The sequence below is a fragment of the Monodon monoceros genome, unplaced genomic scaffold (assembly GCF_005190385.1).
Source record: "Monodon monoceros isolate NGI ecotype Baffin Bay Population unplaced genomic scaffold, NGI_Narwhal_1 Super_Scaffold_18, whole genome shotgun sequence".
NCBI classification, from domain to species: domain Eukaryota; kingdom Metazoa; phylum Chordata; class Mammalia; order Artiodactyla; family Monodontidae; genus Monodon; species Monodon monoceros.
This window is the reverse complement of record NW_021703774.1, coordinates 101,418,904-101,441,155: the sequence shown is the minus strand read 5'-3', so window position 1 is coordinate 101,441,155 and position 22,252 is coordinate 101,418,904. Positions and strand designations below refer to the sequence as shown.

The following is a 22,252-nucleotide window of genomic DNA, read 5'->3' as shown; positions in this document are numbered from 1 at the left end:
TCAATATTAAAGAAACAAACAACCCAATCCAAAAATGGGCAGATGACCTAAATAGACATTTCTCCAAAGAAGACATACAGATGGCCAAGAAGCACATGAAAAGCTGCTCAACATCACTAATTATTAGAGAAATGCAAATCAAAACTACAATGAGGTATCACCTCACACCACTTAGAATGGGCATCATCAGAAAATCTACAAACAACAATTGCTGGAGAGGGTGTGGAGAAAAGGGAACCCTCTTGCACTGTTGGTGGGAATGTAAATTGATACAGCCACTATGGAGAACAGTATGAAGGTTCTTTAAAAAACTAAAAATAGAATTACCGTATGACCCAGCAAAATCCCACTACTGGGCATATTCCCAGAGAAAACCATAATTCAAAAAGACACATGCACCCCAATGTTCATTGCAGCACTATTTGCAATAGCCAGGTCATGGAAGCAACCTAAGTACCCATCGACAGACGAATGGATAAAGAAGTTGTGGTACATATATACAAAGGAATAATACTCAGCCATAAAAAGGAACGAAACTGAGTCATTTGTTGAGATGTGGATGGATCTAGAGACTGTCATACAGAGTGAAGTAAGTTAGAAAGAGAAAAACAAATATCGTATATTAACACATGTATGTGGAACCTAGAAAAATGGTACAGATGAACCGGTTTGCAGGGCAGAAGTTGAGACACTGATGTGGAGAACAAACATATGGACACCAAGGGGGGAAAACCATGGTGGGGTGGGGATGGTGCTGTGCTGAATTGGGCGATTGGGATTGACATGTATACACTGATGTGTATAAAATTGATGACTAATAAGAACCTGCAGTATAAAAAATCAAACAAAACAACTAGTACTAAACTTTCTTTGAGTTATTTGTATGGAAACATGTTAATATAAACGTTTCAGACATTACATGAAATTTCTAAAAATCTTATATGTTCTGGTATAATGTTATAAGTCATAATTCTAGTTATTACTTTAAAATGTATATCTCAGAAATAACCAAATTTCCTTGTCAAGTGTATTATGAACTTTCATCAAATCTTTAACCGTAGTCATTTTTAAGTGTTTTGTCATCTACAGACAGTTCTGGGTGTACTCTTATGCTTTTGCAAAAATGTTCCTATAAAAGGGTTTCATCTTCAAGGAATTCATGGAAAGGACTCTGACAAGTACAGGTTTCTGGTAACTGACTATACTGCTGAACTGAATGAATAAGCATTTTCCAAACTCTAGTGGAAAACTGATGAATTCATAAAAGTGCTAACAAAAGATCAAGATGAAAAAATAATTAATTGCATGGGACTGAGTGAACTGATGAGGATGATTATAATGTTTCTGACTTTCTGTTTGAATAAAGAAAAATCCCACAAGGACTCAGAGGCAAAAAATATACAAATCAATTTTCAGTGCAAAGTAAAGGAGCTGTTACAGTGGAGGATTAATGGACTAAATGTCAATATTATGACATAGTATGAGTGTGTTTCATGTTTGGTAATTGCAATCACTGTTGCTTTTGTTGTGGTCAAAAAAAAAAATGGCCCAACATCTTGAAAAGCACAACCAACCACAACTCACTAAATATGAAATTAAATTTTAATACCCCAATAACTCTTAAGGGCACTGAATTTAAATTGTAAAACTCCCCAAAAAGAAATCTCTAGGCCAAGATAGTTTCACTGGAGAATTACAAATTGGAAAATTATTTAAAATAACATGAGCATATCAATTGAAAACCCAACACTCATTCATAATAAAAACTCTCAACAAGTGGAATAAAGGTAAACTACTTCAACTTGAAAAAGAACATCTAAAAACACCTATTGCTAACATTATATTTAATGGTACAAAGACTGAATGCTTTCCTCCTAAAATAAAATCTTCTAAAGGCAAGAATGTCCAGCCTCACCACACTAATCCACAATAATTAAATTGAAAAATTCACTAGTGGGCTTCAAAAGTAGATTTGAGCAAGCAGAAGAAACAATTACTGAATGTGAAAATCAGTCAAATGAAATTATGCAGTCTGAGTAGAAAAAACAATAAAGAGAAATGAACAGAGGTTAAGAGACCTGTGGACACCACCAAGTGTACCAACACATTTATAATGACAGACAAAGAAGTAGAGGAGTGAAGAGGTAGAAAGAATATTTCAAAAATTAATGGCCATAAACATCTAAAACCTGAAAAGGAATGAATCTAATCAAACAAGGAACACAACAAACTCCAAGTAGGATAAATAGAAAGAGATCCGGACTAAGTCACATTAATATAAAATTGTCAAAATTCAAAGACAAAGAATGAATAATAAAAGCAGCAATGGAGAAGCAAGTGATCATAGACAAGAGGTCCTTATTAAAAGGTACTTTCTCATCAGAAACTATGGAGGCCAGAAAGCACTGACATGATATTTATAAAGTGCTGAAAGAAAACACCTGTGAACCAAGAATTCTATACCTAGCAAAATTATACTTCAAAAATGAAAGAGGAATTAAGACAATTCCAGATAAACAAAAGCTGAGAACGTTTATCATTGGTAGGCCTGCCCTACAAGAAATGTTAAAGAGAGTCCTTCAGACTGCAATGAAAGGATACTTTATGGCAACTCAAAGTCATAAAAAGAAAGAATAATGAAAGGCAACTCCACAGGTAAACATAAAAGCCAGTATTAATATATACAGATGTAACATGGGACAGTAACAACAAAACAGAGGACCAATGGAACGGAATAGAAACAGAGTTTTTACACTATTGAAACAAAGTTAGTATTAATTTAAACTAGATTATTATAAGTATATGATATTAATTGTAATTGTCAAGGTAAATACAAGAAAATAACTGAAAAATACACATAAAAGGAAATGAGAAGTCAAAGTGATACACAACAAAAAGATAAACACAAAAGAAAGCAGTAATGGATAGAACAACAACATAGATTATCAATAAGGAAATAGAGAACAACATTATAGACCAGTAGGTCCTAACAGACATACACAGAATAATCTACCCAAGAACAACAAACATATTCTTCTCAAGTGCACATGGAACATGCTCCAGGATAGACCACATGTTAGGCTATAAATCAAATCATAACAAATTCAAAAAGATGCAAATGACACAAATACCTTTTCTGATGAAATGGAATCAAACTAGAAATCAACAACACAAAGAAAACTGGAAAATCCACAAATCTGTGTAAATTAAACAACACATTCTTAAACAGCCAGTGAGTCAAGAAAAAAGGAAAAGGGGAAATTAAAAAATACCTTAAGACAAATGAAAGCAGTACTAAAAGGTAAGTATACAGATTTAAGTACTTCCATTAAAAAAGAAGATCTTAAATCAACAACCTGACTTCACACCTCTAGAAATTAGAAAAGAAAAACACTAGCAGAAGAAAATTAATAAAGATTAGAGCAAAGATAAGTGAAACAGAGAACAGAAAAACAAGGGGGAAAAAAAGGATTGACTTTTTGAAGGGATCAGCAAAATTCACAAGTCCTTAGCTAGATTAACTAAGGAATAAAAGAAGACCCAAATAACTAAATAAGAAATGAAAGGGGACTTAAAATACCACAGAAATAAAGAGAATTATAAGAGAATGCCAGGATCAACTGTACACCAAAAAACTGGATAACCAAAAAGAGATAAATTCCTAAAAACAATCAACCTCTGAAAATGGAAACATGAAGCAATAAAAAATTTAAACAGATCCATAACTAGTAAGGAGATTAAAGCAGTAATCAAAACCTTCCCAAGATAGAAAAGCCCAGGACAGGATGGCTTCACTGGGAAGTTCTACCAAATGTTTATAGGAGAATTAACACCAATTATCTTGAAACTCTCCCCCAAAACTGAAAAGGAAGCCAGCATTACCCTGATACCTAAGCCAAAGACACAAAAAAACTACAGCTCAATATCCCTGATGAATACTGATGTTAAAATCCTCAACAAAATACTAGCAAACTGACTTCAACAGCACATTAAAAGAATTATTATACAACCAAGTGAGATTTACTCCTGAAACACAAAGATGGTTCAACATGTAAAAATCAATCAATGTAATTGATAAACTAAATTATCAATGTACTATGATATAATACACTACATTAACAGAACAGACAAAAACATGATCATCTCGATTGATGCAGAAAAAAACATTAGACAAAACTTGATACCATGTAGAAGGAAACTACCTCAACATAATAAAGTCCATTTCTGAAAAGCATACAGATAATATCATGCTAAATGTGAAAGACTGAAAGCTTTTCCTCTAAGATTAGGAACAAGACAAAGCCGTATGCTCTTGCTACTTCTATTCAACATAGTACTGGAAGACTCAGCAAGAGGTATTAAGCAAGAAGAAGAAATAAAAGACATTCAAATTGGAAAGGAAACCAAAATATTGTCTCTATTCACAGACAACAAAATCTTATGTAAAAAACCTGAAATATACCACAAAAAACTTTCAAAACTAATAAGCAAATTCAGCAATGTTATAAGATATAAAATCATCACACAAAAATCAGGTGTGCTTCTATACGCTAACAATGAACAATCTGAAAAAAAGTAAGAAGACAATCTCATTTATGATAGCATTAAAAAGAGTAAAATACTTAGGAATAAACTTAACCAACGAGATGAAAGACTTGTACAATGAAAACTACAAATACTGCTGAAAGGAATGAAAGAGAACAATAAACTGAAAGATATCCAGTGTTCATGGATTGGGATACTTATTTAAGATATCCAAACTGTCCAAAGCAATCAACAGATTCAATTCGATCACCATCAAATTCCCAGTAGCATTTAATTTTTTGCAGAAGTAGATAAATTCATCCTAAAATTTATATTAAATTTCAAGAGATCCCAAATAGCCAAAGTAATTCTGAAAAAGAAGAACCAAGTTGCAGGTCTCATACGTCCTGATTTCAAAATATATCACAAAGCTGCAGTAAATAAAATATTCTGGTACTGGCATAAAAACAGACAAATAGACCAAAGGAATAGAAGAGAGAGTCCAGAAACACACCCATATATATGGTCAAATGATCTTCAATAAGGATGCCAAGACCACTCACTGGAGAATGGATAGTATCTTCAACAACTAGTGCTGGGAAAACTGGATAAACACAAACAAAATGATGAAGCTGGACTCATCTCATACCATATACAAAATTAACTCAGAATGGATCAAAGACCTAAATGTAAGACCTAAATCTATAAAACTCCTAGAAGAAAACATAGGGGAAAAGCTTCATGATATTGGACTTGGCAATGATTTCTTGGATATGACACCAGAAGCAGAGAAAACGAAAGCAGAAAGAGGCAAATGGAAGTACATCAAACTTAAAAACTTCTGTGCGTGAAAGGATACAATCAACAGAAAAAAAAAAAAGGGCAATCTCCAGAAAGGGAGAAAATACTAGCAAGTTTTATATCTGATAAAGAGTTAATATCTAGAATATGTAAAGAACTCATATAACTCAATAGCAACAAAAAACAAACAATCCAATTACAAAACTGGACAAAGGACTTGAATAAACCTTTCTCCAAACATGATCTACAAATAGCCAACAAGTATATGAAGATGCTTAACGTCACTAATTATCAGAGAAATGCAAATCAAAATCATAATGAGGTATCACCTCATATCTAGTAGGATGGTTCTATCAAAATAATATATGTTGATGAAGATGTGGACAAAATGGAAACGGTGTGCACTGTTGGGATTATAAAGTGGTGCAAACACAGTATGGAGGTTCCTCAAAAACTTAAAAATATAACTATCATATGATCCAGCAATCCCACTTCTAGGTATATATCCAGAAGAAATTTTAAAAGAGCCTTGAAGAGATATTTGTGCACCCATGTTCATAACAGCACTATTCACAATAGCCAAGACATGGAAGCAACCCAAATGTCAGTTGACAAATGAATGCATAAAGGAAATGCGGTATGTACACCGAATGGAATATTATATAGCCTTAAAAAGGAAGAAAATGTTGTCACATGCTACAACATGGATGAACGTTAAGGACATTATGCTAAGTGAAATAAGCTAGTCTCAAAAGACAAATATTGGTGATTCCACTTGTATGAGGTATCTAAAGTAGTCAAATTCATAGAAACAGAAAGTAGAATATAGTTACCAGGGACTGAAAGGAGGGGAAAAAAAGGGAGTTGTTCAATGGGTATAGAGTTTCAGATTTCCGAGATGAAAAAGTTCTGTATTTGTTTCATAACAATGTGAATACACTTAATACTCTGGAACTGTACACTTAAAATGGTTAAGATGGTAAATTTTATGTTATATAGGTTTTTTTTAAACTACAATTTTTAAAAGGGCAGTAATAGAGGAAATAAGGAATAAAAGTTGTAAGATATGTATACAAAAAACAGCAAAATAGCAAAAGTCCTCACTTATAAGTAAGTACTCTAAACAAAACTCACCAATGATAAGGCAGCAATTGGCATGATTTAAAAAAATGATCCAACTATATCTGTTCACAAGATTCACACTTAATGAAATACACAGGATGGAAAGTGAAAGGATGGAAAAAGATATTCCACGCAAGTATCAACCAAACAAGAGCCACAGTTGCAATACTAATATCAGACAAAATAGAATTCAAAACAAAAACTGTTACAAAAAACAAAGGACATTATATATTGATGAAAGGGTTAATTCATTATGAAAATCAACAAGTATAAACATATATGTGCCTAACAATCAAGACCTAAAATATATGAAGAAAAACTGACAGAAATGAAAAAAGACAGTTCTATAATAACAGGTGCTGGATACATCAATACCCCAGTTTCATAATTACGGATAGAAAAATCCAACAGAAGATCAATAAAGAAATAAATGGCTTCGACAACAATATAAGTCAGCTAGACCTGACAGATATATACAAAACATTCCACTCAAAAAGAGTAGAATACATATCTTCTCAAGTGTACATGGAACACTTTCTAAGACAGACCATATGTTAGTCCATAAAATAAGTCTCCATGTATTAAAAAGAGAGCGCTCATACGAAGTATCTTTTTCGACTACATGGAGTAAAACTGGAAATTAGTAATAGAAGGGAACCTAAAAAATTCACAAACATGTGGAAATAAAAAACACCTTCTTAAACAAGCAATGGACCAGAGAAGATCTCATGAGGGAATAAGAAAATACTTTGAGATAAATGAAAACACAATGTATTGAAACTTATGGGACGCAGCAAAAGCAGTATTCAGGGGAAAATTTATAACTATAAAAGCCTACATTAAAAAAGATACATGTCATACCAATAACCTAACTTTACACATCAAAGAACAACAACAAAACTAAACTGCAAACTAGCAAAATGATAGAAATAATAATGATTAGAGTGGAAATAAACAAAATAGAGATCTGAAAAATAACAGAATCAGTGAAACCAAAAATTCGTTCTTTGATCAATAAAACGGAAAAAGCTTTAGCTAGACTGACCAAGAAAAAAAAAAGAAAACTCAAGTTACTAAAATTAGAAATGCAAGAGGGACACTACTACCAACCTCATGGAAGTAAGAGGGGTATAAGAGTATACTACAATCAATTGTATAGTAACAAGTTAATAACCTAGGTGAGATGGACAAATTCCTAGAAACACATGAACTACCAAAAATAACTCAAGAAGAAACAGAAAATCTGAAAAGACCTATAATAAGAGATCGATTCAGTAATCAAAAATCTCCCTAAAAGAAAAAGCCCAAGACCAGATGGTTTCACTAGTGAACTGTTCCAATCATTTCAAGTGGAATTAATAATCAATCCTTCTCAAATTCTACCAAAAATAGAACAGGAAACACTTTCCAACAACTCTATAAGGCCAGCATTAAACTGATTTCAAAGACATCATGAGAAAAGAAAACTAGTGACCAAGATTCCCTATTAATATGGATGCAAAGATCCTAAACAAAATACTAGCAAAATAAATCTATAACCTACTAAAATGATTATGTATCATGACCATTTGAGATTTATCCCAGAATTGAATGGTAGTTTAATATAAGAAAATCAACCAATGTAACATACCACATTAACAGATTGAAAAACAAAAACCAATAGAGCATCTCAATAAAAGCAGAAAAAGCATCTGACAAAATTATACACGCTTTCATAACAAAAACGCTTAATAAAGTATGAATATAAGGGAAGTTCCTCAACCTGATAAAGACTATCTATGAAAAACCCACAGCCAACATCACACTTTATAGTGAAAGACTGAAAAGACTTTCCCACTAAGATCAGGAACAAGACAAGGAAGTCTGTTCTTCCCACTTCTATTCAACATTGTATAACAGGTTGTAGTTAGGGCAAACATGAAAGAAAAAGGAATAAAAGGCATCCAGATCGGAAAGAAAGAAACTATCTCTACTTGCAGCCTACATGATCTCATATAAAGAAAACCCTAAATAATACACACACTTACAAAAAACCTATTAGAGCTAATAAACAAGTTCAGAAAAAACCGCAATATACGACATGAATATAGAAAAATCAGCTGCAATGAAAAATCTGAAAATGAAATTTTTAAATTCCATTTACAATAGCTTCAAAAAGAATAAAACACTTGCGAAAAATTTAAATAAAGAAGCAAATTAATACAAAAAACTAAAAAACATAGTTAAAGGAAATTAAAGAAGACATAAATAAATGAAAACACATCCTGTATCCTGTGTTCATGGTCTGGAAGACTTTATATTGTTAAGATGGCAATACTACCACCTAAAAGCCATCTACAGATTCAGTGCAATCCTCATCAATATTCCAACAGTGCTTTTGTCAGAAATAGAAATGCTGATCCTGGGGCTTCCCTGGTGGCGCAGTGGTTGAGAGTCTGCCTGCCGATGCGGGGGACACGGTTCGTGCCCCGGTCCGAGAAGATCCCACATGCCGCGGAGCGGCTGGGCCTGTGAGCCATGGCCGCTGAGCTTGCGCGTCCGCAGCCTGTGCTCCGCAACGGGAGAGGCCACAACAATGAGAGGCCCGCATACTGCAAAAAAAAAAGAAATGCTGATCCTAAAGTTCATATGAATTTGCAAGGGATCCCAAATAGCCAGTACAACAATCTTAAAAAAGAAGAACAAAGAGGACTCAATCTCCGAAATCAAATCTTACTACATAGCTACAGTAATAAATGTGGTACTGACATAAGGATATACCAATGGAATAGAATTGAAAGTATAGAAATAAATCCATTCATCAATAGCCAACTGATTTTCAATAAGGGCACTAAGACCACTGAATGGGAAAAGTCTTGTCTCTTCCACAAATGATTCTGGGATAACTGGATATCCACATCCAAAGGAATAATAAAGTTGGACTCCTACCTCATACCGTATGTAAAAATTAATTCAAAATAGATCAAAGACCTAAATATAAGAGCTAAAATTATAAAACTCTTAGAAGAAAGCATAGGAATAAGTCTTCGTGACCTTGGATTTCACAATGGATTCCTAGATATGACAAAAGCAACAAAAAACAAAACAATAAATTGGACTTCATCAAAATTGAAAACTTTTGTGCATCAAAGCACATTAAGAAATGAAAAGACACTCTACAGAGTGGGAGAAAATATTTGCAAATTATTTTTCTGATAAGTGTCTAGTCTCCAGAATATAAAAAGAATCCCTACAACTCAACAACAAAAAGATGAACAATCCAATTTTTTAAATGGGCAAAGGACTTAAATAGACATTTCTCCAAAGACAATCTATAAACGGTCAAGAAGCACATGAAAAGATGATCAACCTCATTAGTCATTTAAGAAATGCAAACCAAAATCACCATAAGACACCACTTCATACCCACTAGGATGCCTATAACCCAAATATTGAAAAATAATAAGTGTTAGCAAGGATACAGAGTAATAGGAATCTTTGTACATTCCTCGTGGGAATACAAAATGGTGCAGTCACCATGGAAAAGTGTGGCGGTTCCTCAAGAAGTTAAAACACAGAATTATCACATGACCCATTAATTCCACTTCTACGTATATATAGAAAAGAATTAAAAACAGATATTCAAACAAAGGCACACAAATGTGCACAGCAGCACTATTTACAATAGCCTAAAAGTGTAAGCAACCCAAACGCCCATCCACAGACCAGACGAATGGATAAAGAAATTAGCATAGTCATACAATAGAATGTTTCTCAGGCATAAACAGGAATAAAGTACTCATCTGCTACAAAGTGGATGAGCCTAAAAAACATTATGTGAAATAAACATGACACAAAAGGTTACATACTGTATGATCTTATTTACATGAAATATATAGAATAGGGAAAATCACAGAGATAGAAAGCAGATTCATGGTTGCCAGGGGCTGGGAGGAGGGAGGAATGAAGAGTGACTGCTTAATGGGTACAGGATCTCCTCCTTGGGAGTGTCGAAGTATCTTGGAACTAGTTAGAGGTCATGGTTGCACAATATTGCAAATTCACTAAAAGGTCACTGAATTTTATACTTTAAAATTAATAATGTATTTTAGGTGAATTTTCCCTCAAAGGAAAAAAAGCAATTGCATTTCTATATACTAACAATGAACATACAGAATCTGAAATTAAAATCACACCACTAACAATCAATCCAAATAAAATGAAACACTCAGGTACAAACTTAACAAAACATGTAAAATATCTGTATGTTGAAATTACAAATGCTGATGAAAAAAATCAACCTAAATAAATGGAAGATAGATTGAAGACTCAATATAGTAAAGATTTCAATTTCATTCTTCCCAAATCAATCTATAGGTTTAATGCAAATCCTATCAAATCCCAGGAAAGATTTTGGTAGATACATGTAAGCTTATTTTAAACTTTATATGAAAAGATACAGGCCTTAGAATAGCTAAAACAATCTGTAAGAATAAAGTGGGATGAATCATTCTACCCTAAATTAAGGCCTACTATACAGCTACAGTAGTCAAAACAGCATGCTATTGGATAGACATATAGATCAAAGGAACAGAACTGAGAACCCAGAAATAGATCCACACCAGTATATGCCCAACTGATTTTCGACAAAGATCCAAAAACAGGTCAACAGAGGAAAGGTAGCCTTTGCAACAAAATGGTCCTAGAGCAATTAGATGCTCATAGGCAAAGAAAAAAAAAAACCTTGAATTAAGTCTTACAACTTGTAAAAAATTAATTTAGAATGGATCACTATGAACTTGGATGTAAAATGCAAGTCTATAAAACTTTTAGAAAACAAAACAAAACAAAAAGCATCTTTGGGATCTAGGGTAAAGAGTTCTTAGACTTGACACCAAATGCACAATTCAAAAAGAAAAAAATGATGGGCCTCTCAAAATTTAAAACTTCTACTCTGCAAAGGACCGTGTTAAGAAGATAACACAAGCTACAGAACAGGAGAAAGCATTTACAAGCCCCGTATCTGACAAAGGACTAGTGGGTAGAGTATATAACTCTCAAGACTCAATATAAAAAAAACAAAAAAACCCAATAAGAAAATGGGTGAAAGACATGAACGGATATTTTGCCTAAGAGAATATAAAAATGCAAATGAGCACAGGAAAAGATGTTGAGCATCATTAGCCATTAGGGAAATGCAAATTAAAAGCACACTGAGGGCTTCCCTGGTGGCGCAGTGGTTGAGAGTCCTCCTACTGATGCAGGGGACACAGGTTCGTGCCCCAGTCCGGAAAGACCCCACATGCCGCGGAGTGGCTGGGCCCGTGAGCCATGGCCGCTGAGCCTGAGCATCCGGAGCCTGTGCTCCGCAGCGGGAGAGGCCACAACAGTGAGAGGCCCACGTACCATAAAAAAGAAATAAATAAAATAAATTTAAAAATAAATTTAAAAAAAAAGCACACTGAGATATCACTACGCACCTTTCAAAATGGCTAAAAAAAAAAAAGTGACATCTACCACCTAACGTTGGCAAAGATGTGGAGAAACTGGATCATTTATACACTGCTGGAAAACAATTTGGCCATTTCTGATAAAACTAAACATGCAACTAGCATGCAACCCAGCAATCGCACTCTTGGGCATTTATTCTACAGAAATGAAAACTGATGTTTACATACAAACCTATACACAAATGTTCATATTAGCTTTATTCATAATATCCCCAACCTGGAATTGACCCAGACATCCTTCAATAGGTGAATAAACTGTGGTACACTGACACTGTGGAATACTACTCAGAATAAAAAGGAATGAACGAATCGATGTACACAGTAGCTTGTATGAATCTTGAGGGAATTGTGCCGATTGAAAAAAGCCAATACCAAAAGATTATATACTGTATGATTCCATTTGTACAACATTCTTGGGATGACAAAATTATAAAAATGGCAAACAGATTACTAGTTACAAGGGATTAGGGGACCAGGGGAAGGGAAGCAAGTTGGCTATAAAAAGGCATCCCTCGGGGTTCTTGTGAGGGAAGTGTTCCATAACTTGACTATATCAAAGTCAGTATCCTGGGTATGATATTGTATTGCGGTTTTTGCAAGATGTTACCATTAAGTAAAGGGTACAGGGATCTCTGTATTATTTCTTTTAACTGCATGTGAAGCTACAGTTACATCAAAATTAAACTGCCCTCTTCAAAAATGCCAAGATCATTAAAGAGAAATAAAAGATGATATAAAGGACATTACTGAAACAACTGGTAAAGTTTTAACATGAGCTATGGGTTAGATAGGACAATAATACTGCACCAATGGTACATTTCCTGACAGAGTCCTTATTTTTAGGAAATAGATACTGAAGTATTCACAGATAAGTGGACATGATGTCTGCAAATTCGTCTCAAATAGTTCAGGAGAAAAATGACAACAAATAAATACGTGTATAGATTACAGATAAAGGAAACACAAATAAAACAAATGTCGCAAAATGTTAACTGGTGAATCTGGGTATGAGTACAGAGGAGCACTTTATACTACCTAGTAACTTTTCTAAGTGTGAAAGTGTATCAACATTAATGTTTTTAAAATTATCAATGAAAAAAATAAAAAAGAAATAAAATTACCAATGAGAGTAGTTGGGCAACAATACTGTATTATTGCTCCAAAATAATACCTTCTCCTGAGGGTGAAGGAGAAATGAGTGAGAGTCTAAATGAGATAATACTACATATTTGATTACACCTTTTTACGCATGGTTTCTTTTCTTCATAGCAAAATTATTCCACAGCTCTTATGAGAGGCAGTATAAAAAGCCTTTAAGAGCACAAACTCTGAAGCTAGACTACCTGATTCAATTCTCAGCCCTTCCACTGCTAAGTCAATTAAACTCATTGTATCCCAGTTTCTTTATCTGGAAACTGAGGATTGAGTTGATATTTTATAAAGTACTTATAACAATGCCTGGCATATAGTAAGCACTATATAATGTTAAAAAAAAGAAATCTGGGCTTATCATGGTTTTGGTTTTAATCAATCAGATTTTAAAAATCTGCTTGTTTGTCAACTGTGGAGACAGTAAACACTATATAAACTTTTGTTTATGAAATAAATCTAAGGTTATCATAGTTTAAGTTTTAATCAGTCAAAAAATATAAGAACCTATCACCTGCTAAGGGTACTGTAGGAGATGTTATTATTTAGTATCTTATTTATTATCTTGTCATGCTTTTAACTCATTGAATCAATAGGTTGTTCAGTTTACAATCATCACAGATACACAGAGAAAGTAACTTCCTAGGGACTTTGTCCTCAAGACAGAGCCAAGATTTAAGGTGAACTTTCTTGGATGAGTTAAATTTCAAGGGTACAGATGAACTGAGGATGAGAGTGGTGATATGAGTAACTGTGAAAGTGTCAGGATTTTCCAAGAACAATGATAATCAATTAGGCTACAGCAAAATGTTTATTTAAAAAAATAGTAGGAGATGAAACATTAAAGTTGACTGGAACATGAATTTGAAAGCTCTTGAATGTAAGATCTATAAATTAAAATTTGGGGCTTCCCTGGTGGCGCAGTGGTTGAGAGTCTGCCTGCCGATGCAGGGGACGCGGGTTCGTGCCCCGGTCCAGGAAGATCCCACATGCTGCGGAGCGGCTGGGCCCGTGAGCCATGGCCGCTAAGCCTGCGCATCCGGAGCCTGTGCTCCCCAACACAAGAGGCCACAGCAGTTAGGGGCCCGCGTACCGCCAAAAAACATAAATAAATAAAAATTAACATTTATCCTTAAGGAGTTGTTAAATTTTTTTTTTGAGCAAATAATGTAATTAGGGTAACTTCCTAAAACACTGAATCAAATGATCTTACAGAAATAAAATGAAGTGAGCAAAGACATATCATTCTCAGATGAATACAATAGAGAGGATAAACAAAACAGCAATGGGAATGGAAAGATACACATTACACTGACAAGGTAAAAGCAAAAAGACCTAGTAACTGACCAAATCTTTAAGACAGAAAGTAAGCAATGTAAATATTCAGAGGGATTTTGGTCTCAATGACAAGAGAATGGGGCGCTAGCAAGAACAGGTTTTGAGAGTAAAGGTGACTAATTCAGTTTAAATATGGTGATGTTAGAATACAAAAATGAAAGTATCCAAACTGATTGTGATTTTAGTAGAAGACATGTTTCAATAATGTCATTAAAAATATTTCTGATTAGGGCTTCCCTGGTGGCGCAGTGGTTAAGAATCCACCTGCCAATGGAAGGGACATGGGTTCAAGCCCTGGTCCGGGAAGATCCCACATGCCGTGGAGCAACTAAAGCCCGTACGCCACAGTTACTGAGCCTGCAATCTAGAACCCGCAAGCCACAACTACTGAGCCTGGGCGTCACAACTACTGAAGCCTGCGCGCCTAGAGCCCGTGCTCCACAACAAGAGAAGCCACCGCAGTGAGAAGTCCGCGTACTGCAACGAAGAGTGGCCCCTGCTCGCCACAACTAGAGAAAGCCCATGCACGACAACGAAGACCCAACACAGCCAAAAATAAATAAATAAAATAAATTTATTAAAAAAATATTTCTGATTAGAAAGTGAAATATGTTTGTTGGAATGGAAGGAAGGCAGTATAAATATGAATGGTTACAGGGTAATTTAAGGGGGGAAATATTACTCAAGTAAAAGAATAATCTTTTAAGTTGGAAGAACTAACTTGTCTGCCACGCCTGTCATTTGACTAAAAATAAAATTTGATTAGATATTAAACGTTATATGTAAACATTGACTGATTATTCAGCAAATGTTTATTGAGTTCCTCTGTGCCAAGAACAGCTCTAGATGGTGATACACAATGGTGAACAAAGTAGGCGAAGTCCTACTGTCACATATACCTTTTTTCCTAATGATTTGCTGAATCACAATTAACCTAAAGACTTCATGACCAGGACCTTCCCTGGTGGTCCACTGGTAAAGAATCCGCCTACCAATGCAGGGAACACGGGTTTGATCCCTGGTGGGGGAACTAAGATCCCACATGCCGCGGGGCAACTAAGCCCGCACACCACAACTACTGAGCTCGCGTGCCTCAATGAGAGAGCCTGCGTGCCACAAACTACAGAGCCCACGCACTCTGGAGCCCGCGCACCACAACTAGAGAGAGAAAACCCACATACCACAACTAGAGAGAAGCCAGCGCACCACAACAAAGAGCCCATGTGCGCTGCAATGACAGATCCCGCATGCCTCAACGAAGCTGCTGCGTGCCACGACTAAGACCAGACGCAGCCAAAAGAAAGAAAATAAATAAATAAATACTAAAAAAAAAAAAAGACTTCATGACCATTTTAACCTAAACTTTGTTACACAGGCAGGAAAATATCTAAATTATCAAATATCAGAGTTCATATTTAGCTAATATGTATTAGACACTATTAATGGAAATCCAAGATTTAACACATTTAATATATCCTTAGGCTATTCAAGTATCTTTAGTAAGACTATTGCCATCAATAGTATGATTAATTGTTCATTAATGGTATTAAATCTTGTTTAATTAAGAGTAAGCAGAGACTAGAATCTAATAAAAACAGCAGCTCATAAATTTATATGGAGCAACTCATTTTCAACAATCTTTAGGTCAACTGAATAGCTCATATATAAAGATGCTTTGTAGTATCTTGCAGAGAGAGATCAAAAGAAAAAATAAATTTGTGAGATATTATGAAGATTTAATGCTGATGACTCTCAGATCTCTTTAAGTTACAGGTCTCCTGCATCTAACTGCCACCTGACATTTCCACTCAGATGTCTTGAGCTACTTCAAGCTCACTATAGCTAAAATTTAGCTCTTGTTCTCTATAAACCTGCTTCTTCTCCACCATTCCTATCTGTGAATATCGCACGACTGCCAGGCCAGAAACATGGATATCATCCTCAACTCCTTCCTTACTCTCCTACCACCAATTCCTTTACAATTCATCACCAAAGCTGATCTATTTTCTTGTCTAAATCTCTCTCAAATCCAACTACAGCTTTTCCATTACAACCACTCTAAAGTCAGGCCAGCAGCCTCCCCCTACAAATGGGTCAATCTGATTCCAACCTAGCTTCTCCACTAATTTGTTCTCCATTTTAATTCTCCACATTTCTAAAACCCTGATCTGATCACATCACGTCCTCACACTTAAACTCCTTGAATGGCATCTCATTACTCTGTTAATCCAACTTCCTTAAAGTGACTTATAAGACCCTCAATAAAATAGCTCAAGCCTTACTCTGTCTTATCTCTTGACACTAGCCACCCCTCTCAGCCTTACTGCATGTAGAACACTACACTCAAGACATACCATATTTCTTTCAGTTCCACCAATCTTCCCTTTCTCTTACCTCTCATCCTTTCCACGTGCCACTTCCTCTACTAACAACAGTCTTTCCCCAACTTTTTATCTAGACAAATCACCAAAAGTTCCTCCAAGTTTTAGTTTAAGTGTCACTTCTTCTGGGAGGCCTTTCCACATTTCCATTTAGTCATTCAATAAAACTTTATCATTTAATAAACATACTGTCCTAAGTGCTTATATATCAATAAATAAAACAGACATGGTCTTTGTAATCCAGGACACAGACTATCACAACATTAATCACATTTGATTGTAATTACATATTTAGTCATCTTTCCTCCTCAGACTAGTAACTAGTATCAAGTATGAGCTACAACCAATTTAACTATAGCAACCAGTGCATAAAACACTGAATGAATCAACAAAACATTAAACAGATATTTACCATAGCGTGACAGGCCCACAGTCCTCAGCCTAGCTAGAAGACTCTAAAAGGTTTCAAATGTCTGCTTTAATGGTCATCTCAAAAGAACAGTAGATCAGAGGTCAGAAGACAGGTTCTAATTCCATCTTTGCAACTATCTACCTGACCTCAAGCCAGTTGTTTTTCTTTTCTTATTATGAACCTCATACCCTTAAATGTAATATTATAATATTTAAATTAATGATCAGTATGGAGCCTTTTACAGTATAATTTATTTCTTGGTGGGTTCAAAATCAGACTTGGTAAAAAAAAGTTTGAAAAAGCCAAACAAGGAAGTAGTTCAAGCAATGAATTCCTAGGCTGTAGTAAATTGTAAACTTGAGTACACTTAAGAAAATATCAGTAACTCTGACAATATGGACATCCAGTTAAATGAAACTGTTATACAAAATAATTTCTGGAAACTAAAATAAGAGCTTCAGTTTACACCCTCTCTGTCCATATTTTCCCAAGGTCACCCTACAATCAAAATTCTATTCTTTCCTTCAGGGTACAATTCAAATATCACCTCTTCTATAAAGCCTTTCTCATTATCTTCCTTCAAAATTCCCTCCTTAGTCCCACTATACTCCCCTATACATACCAGTCAGTATTCTGTTCATGACATAATTAATTATACAGAACTGAGATTCTAATTACCAATGCATACTTAACATATAGCATAGTGCCTAGAACGTTAGGTTTCAATAAAGGCTTACTGAATGCCTTGTTTTATTTAGCACCTTTATTTACAGTTTAGACCTACTATAGAAGACTAAACTACAGCAATTCCAAAACTGTTTGGTCTGACAGGACAGTTTTATGGTTTACTGTTTACATATTTGAATGACGTTTGCCACTTTTTATTTTTACTGCTGAAGGCAGCAAAAAAATGATGACAAACAAGGAAAGTTTTCAAATGCCTGAGTTCCAAGAGACAACAGATTTTGGCAGCATGCTATTAATCTAGACTTAATTTACCTAATACTTAGTAATGGCTTTTATTTTCTTTCTACAGACTATGCTAACATTAGTTTGTAGCAAACTATAAAGAAATTCATCATAAGAAAATAGTTATCCTAAATAAATAGCTTTATGAAGGGAACAAAGAAGACAATCTGGTTATTCAATATTAAGTAACTGAAGGCAGTACATAAAACATGAAGGTATGTTAATTGATGGATTTAACAATAAAAAAAAACCTTTTGCAAATTATATGTTCTCAATGGATTAAGCTATGATGAAGGTGATATTTCAAGCCTTTGAGAATCTCACAAAGAAATGCACAGTCAAATAAATACCACTTTTCAATGATCAGACTAGCAAAGATTAAAACACTGGTTAATATTTATCAGGGTCTGGGAAAACAAATATTCTCAAAAACTGCTAATAGAATATTAAGTGGTACAATCTCATTTGCAGTATATATATCAGAAATTAAAGTGTAACCACCCATTGACCCAGTAATCCATTGCTACAAGTTATCCTATAGACATTCTCACACAATCACAATGATATAGTTAAGAATATTTACTGCAGCACTGCTCTAGCAGCAAAAAACCCCCTGAGATTTACCCAAGTGTTTATTAAGAAGGAAACAGTTATATTACATGTAATGCATATATGAAAAAAATGTCCAAGACATATTGGAAAACAGTGACAAAACAAGGCAGAATACATACCAGCCATTTTGGACAACTTATGGGGAGTACAGGGCTGAGCGAGAGGAGAGTTTTACTTCTTATTTTAAATATTTCTGTACTGTCTGCTTATACATATAAGCATATGTGGCTTTTATATAAAAAGATAAAGCTTTGAAAATACTAAATGTTACTTGGCAATATATTTGGAAAAGGCTGAATGTACATTGTGCAATCTTATCTAGAATTAGAAACAAACAATTTCATTAATTAAAAAGTTTTCTTTTTCACAGTACAACAAAGGGAAGCACATCTACAGTACTACTAAAGAATGGAAGCACGGAAAGGTTAATTTGGAAATTAATGAAATTAAACTAATATAAGACATTCATAAAGAACTTTAAATTCCTGGATTCACGAATTCTGCAAAATAAAAAAGCTTAGCAGCATCTGACTGTTAAATATTGAAGTACAAAATGAAGAGGAAGTGTCTGAAACCGAGGTATACCTGTCAGCCTCTGAGAAGAAAAACTAATCTAAAATCTCTTAGAGACACATAAGTCAAGCAATCTCAAGGGTAAACTTCTCTCAATACTCAAATTTTATCAAAAAGAGAACTAAACACACTTTACATCCAGGATGAGATAAAAGAAATAACCAAGGTTCTACATTTGATAAGAATCTGTGTCTAAGAAAAATCCTTGCAGGGAGACAGAAGGAACAGCATGAGATGGGGTCAATGCCCAACTCTGTGTTCAAGCTTTATGGTAGAAGCTGCAGAGAGGGAAAGCAACAAATTGATCCCAGTGGGGAAGAACCTCTCCTTGCTTTGGACTTGCTAGATGGCAATAAAGCTTCAGGCATAAAAACCACCCAAGTGACTAGGATAGCCAACCCAACTAGCCCAATTCCAAACCTCAAAGAAGAAAACTAGCGCAAAATGCTTTAAAATTTTTTTAAAGTTTCATTTCTTAAGAAAGCATATTGTTTATATAAATTACAGATCTATAATGATAAAACATAATCTTTAAAAATACTTCTCAGCAAACAGCAAGCTTCCTAAGCTATAGGAATCAAAAATGTTACCATTCCAGACTATGATTCAATTTTTTCTTCCACTCCAACAGTTTTTTACCCCCAGGAAAATGAGGAAAAGTTTTCTTCACTTCTTAAAGATGTGACCAGTCTTCTTAATCTTCTACTTGTATTAGTCTAACACATCTTTTAAAATCTTTAAATGAAAGAAATAACTAGTAGGAACTCACAAAGAGAATACTTCTAGTAGCAAATACTCCAATTTCCATAGCATGGATTAATGCCTTTATTTGGAAAGAGTAATCAAAATCAACGACACTCAATCTTCCTTAAGGTCTGGACTAAGAACATTATTAGCCATTTTATTCCAACCGGACTGAAAGAAGACTAGGAGGATATTTTATTTCTCTTTCCAAAATGCCTATAATGTTACTTTTGGATTGCCTTCACTGGCTCCTTCCTATAGTCCAACAGCAACTGAAGTGCCAATGCTCTCATCCCATTCCAGCCAGTACTCTGAGCCCCTAGTGTTAGAGAGAGAATTCTGTTGGCTGTTCTATGTTTAACAAATCACTGAGTATACACAGTACTCTGGCACTGTGCTACTAAGATAAATAAGACATGGATGGTATCTACCTTCAAAGAGCTCACAGTCTAGTAAGAAAAAGACTACTGCAGTATGGCAGGTCTGGCTCTAAGGACAAGATGATGCTTGAGGTAGACTATTTCAGGAGATTAGCTGACAACCAGGAGAAAATATATTAGCAGTTGGGGAGGCAAGGGGGTAGGCAAGAGTGACAACATATACACAGAACTAAAACTAACACTATGAACATCATATTTGGTTTATTCAGATAATTCTAGGCATTCTGGAATAGCTGCAGTGAGATCATTATATACCATGTTATGAGTTTACATTTTATTGTGCAGGTGATGGGGGACAATGAAGGAGACAACTAGATGAAGGAAAGCAGTGTAGAAAGTTGGCAAGTGAGGTCAGAGTCATGGAGAATACAATAAACAAAATTATAGAGAAAATACATAAAAATTTGTATTATGTTCATACAATGGAATATTACTCAGCAATAAAAAATAATAAACTACTGGTACTCATAACAACATGGAGGAAACTCAGAAACATTATGTTGAATGAAAAAAGCCAGATACAAAAGAGTACATATTATATAACTCTAGGTACATAAAGTTCAAGAACAGGTAAAACTAAGCTATCCTGACAGAACTCAGAAAGATGCTTACCTTGGGGGAAAGGCTATTGGATTGGAAAGGAAAGAGCACGAGGAACTTTCTGGGACAATGACAGTGTTCTACATCTTAAATTACATGGTGGTTATACATGTGAACATATACATAAAAACTCATTCAGCTCTATACTTTAAATTTTGTACATTTTACCATACATAACTTAATAAAAATGTAAATTATACCTTAACCAAAAAAGAAAAGTGATATATAATTGTGCTGGAATAAAATCAGAATAAGTTAAACCAGTGTCACCCCATGAGCAATATCTAACTTGTAAGAAATCAGAACAAACATTCTAATAGACACCATATTCAACTAGCAAACAAAAATCACTAGAAGACTTTAAGTACAAAAATCTAGCTTCTTCTCCCCTTCAGAAAGATATACAGGCAAGTGTTCCTTATAATAAATGCTGTGAAAATAAAGTTTCTAAAGAAAAAGAAATAGCTCACTATTAACCAAAAAATAAAAATTTTCTAGACAGCAGTACCTGCCCTATAGGAGGTACCATAAAGATTAATAAGGCGCGAGAAGCACTTAATACGATAAGTATTCTCCACACTACCACTACTATTATTACTACATAATACCAATAAAATGGAAACTTTCCTTCAGATTATGCCTAAACCACTAATTGAGAATACACTATTTAACTGCACATTATTCAACTACAGCACTTCTCATCCTAGGCTTTTTTTCTTTTTTTTTTTTAACCATTGAGATCAGCAAGTTCTTGACAGTTGAAACATCTAGTTAGATTTAGAAAGACCCAACTTAACTGCAATGTAATCAAAGTATTCTTTTTTAATCTGTTTATATCCTGAAGCCATGTTCACTTACCAACAGATAGTAAATGCACCTTTTTAACATTTCAAAAACTTATATTATTAAAAAAGCAATCTTTCACATATCAGACCAAAAGTACATGATCACAATTCAATTTTCTGAAGTCAACAGTCTTAGAAAATGAAAATAAATCAGAATGCTAAATTAGAAAAGTCATTCGGTAGAGATACAAAAAAATTAAAACAATCATTTATAACTCTGAACATTATATTAACATAAAGAAGTCATAATTTG

At 34.5% G+C, this 22,252-nt stretch overlaps 1 protein-coding gene across 3 annotated transcripts in view; it reads right to left on the bottom strand.

Moving 5' to 3' along the window:
• Positions 1 to 22,252, bottom strand: part of ZNF644 (zinc finger protein 644) — a 114,400-nt gene that overhangs the window by 56,192 nt on the left and 35,956 nt on the right. The window lies entirely within an intron of this gene.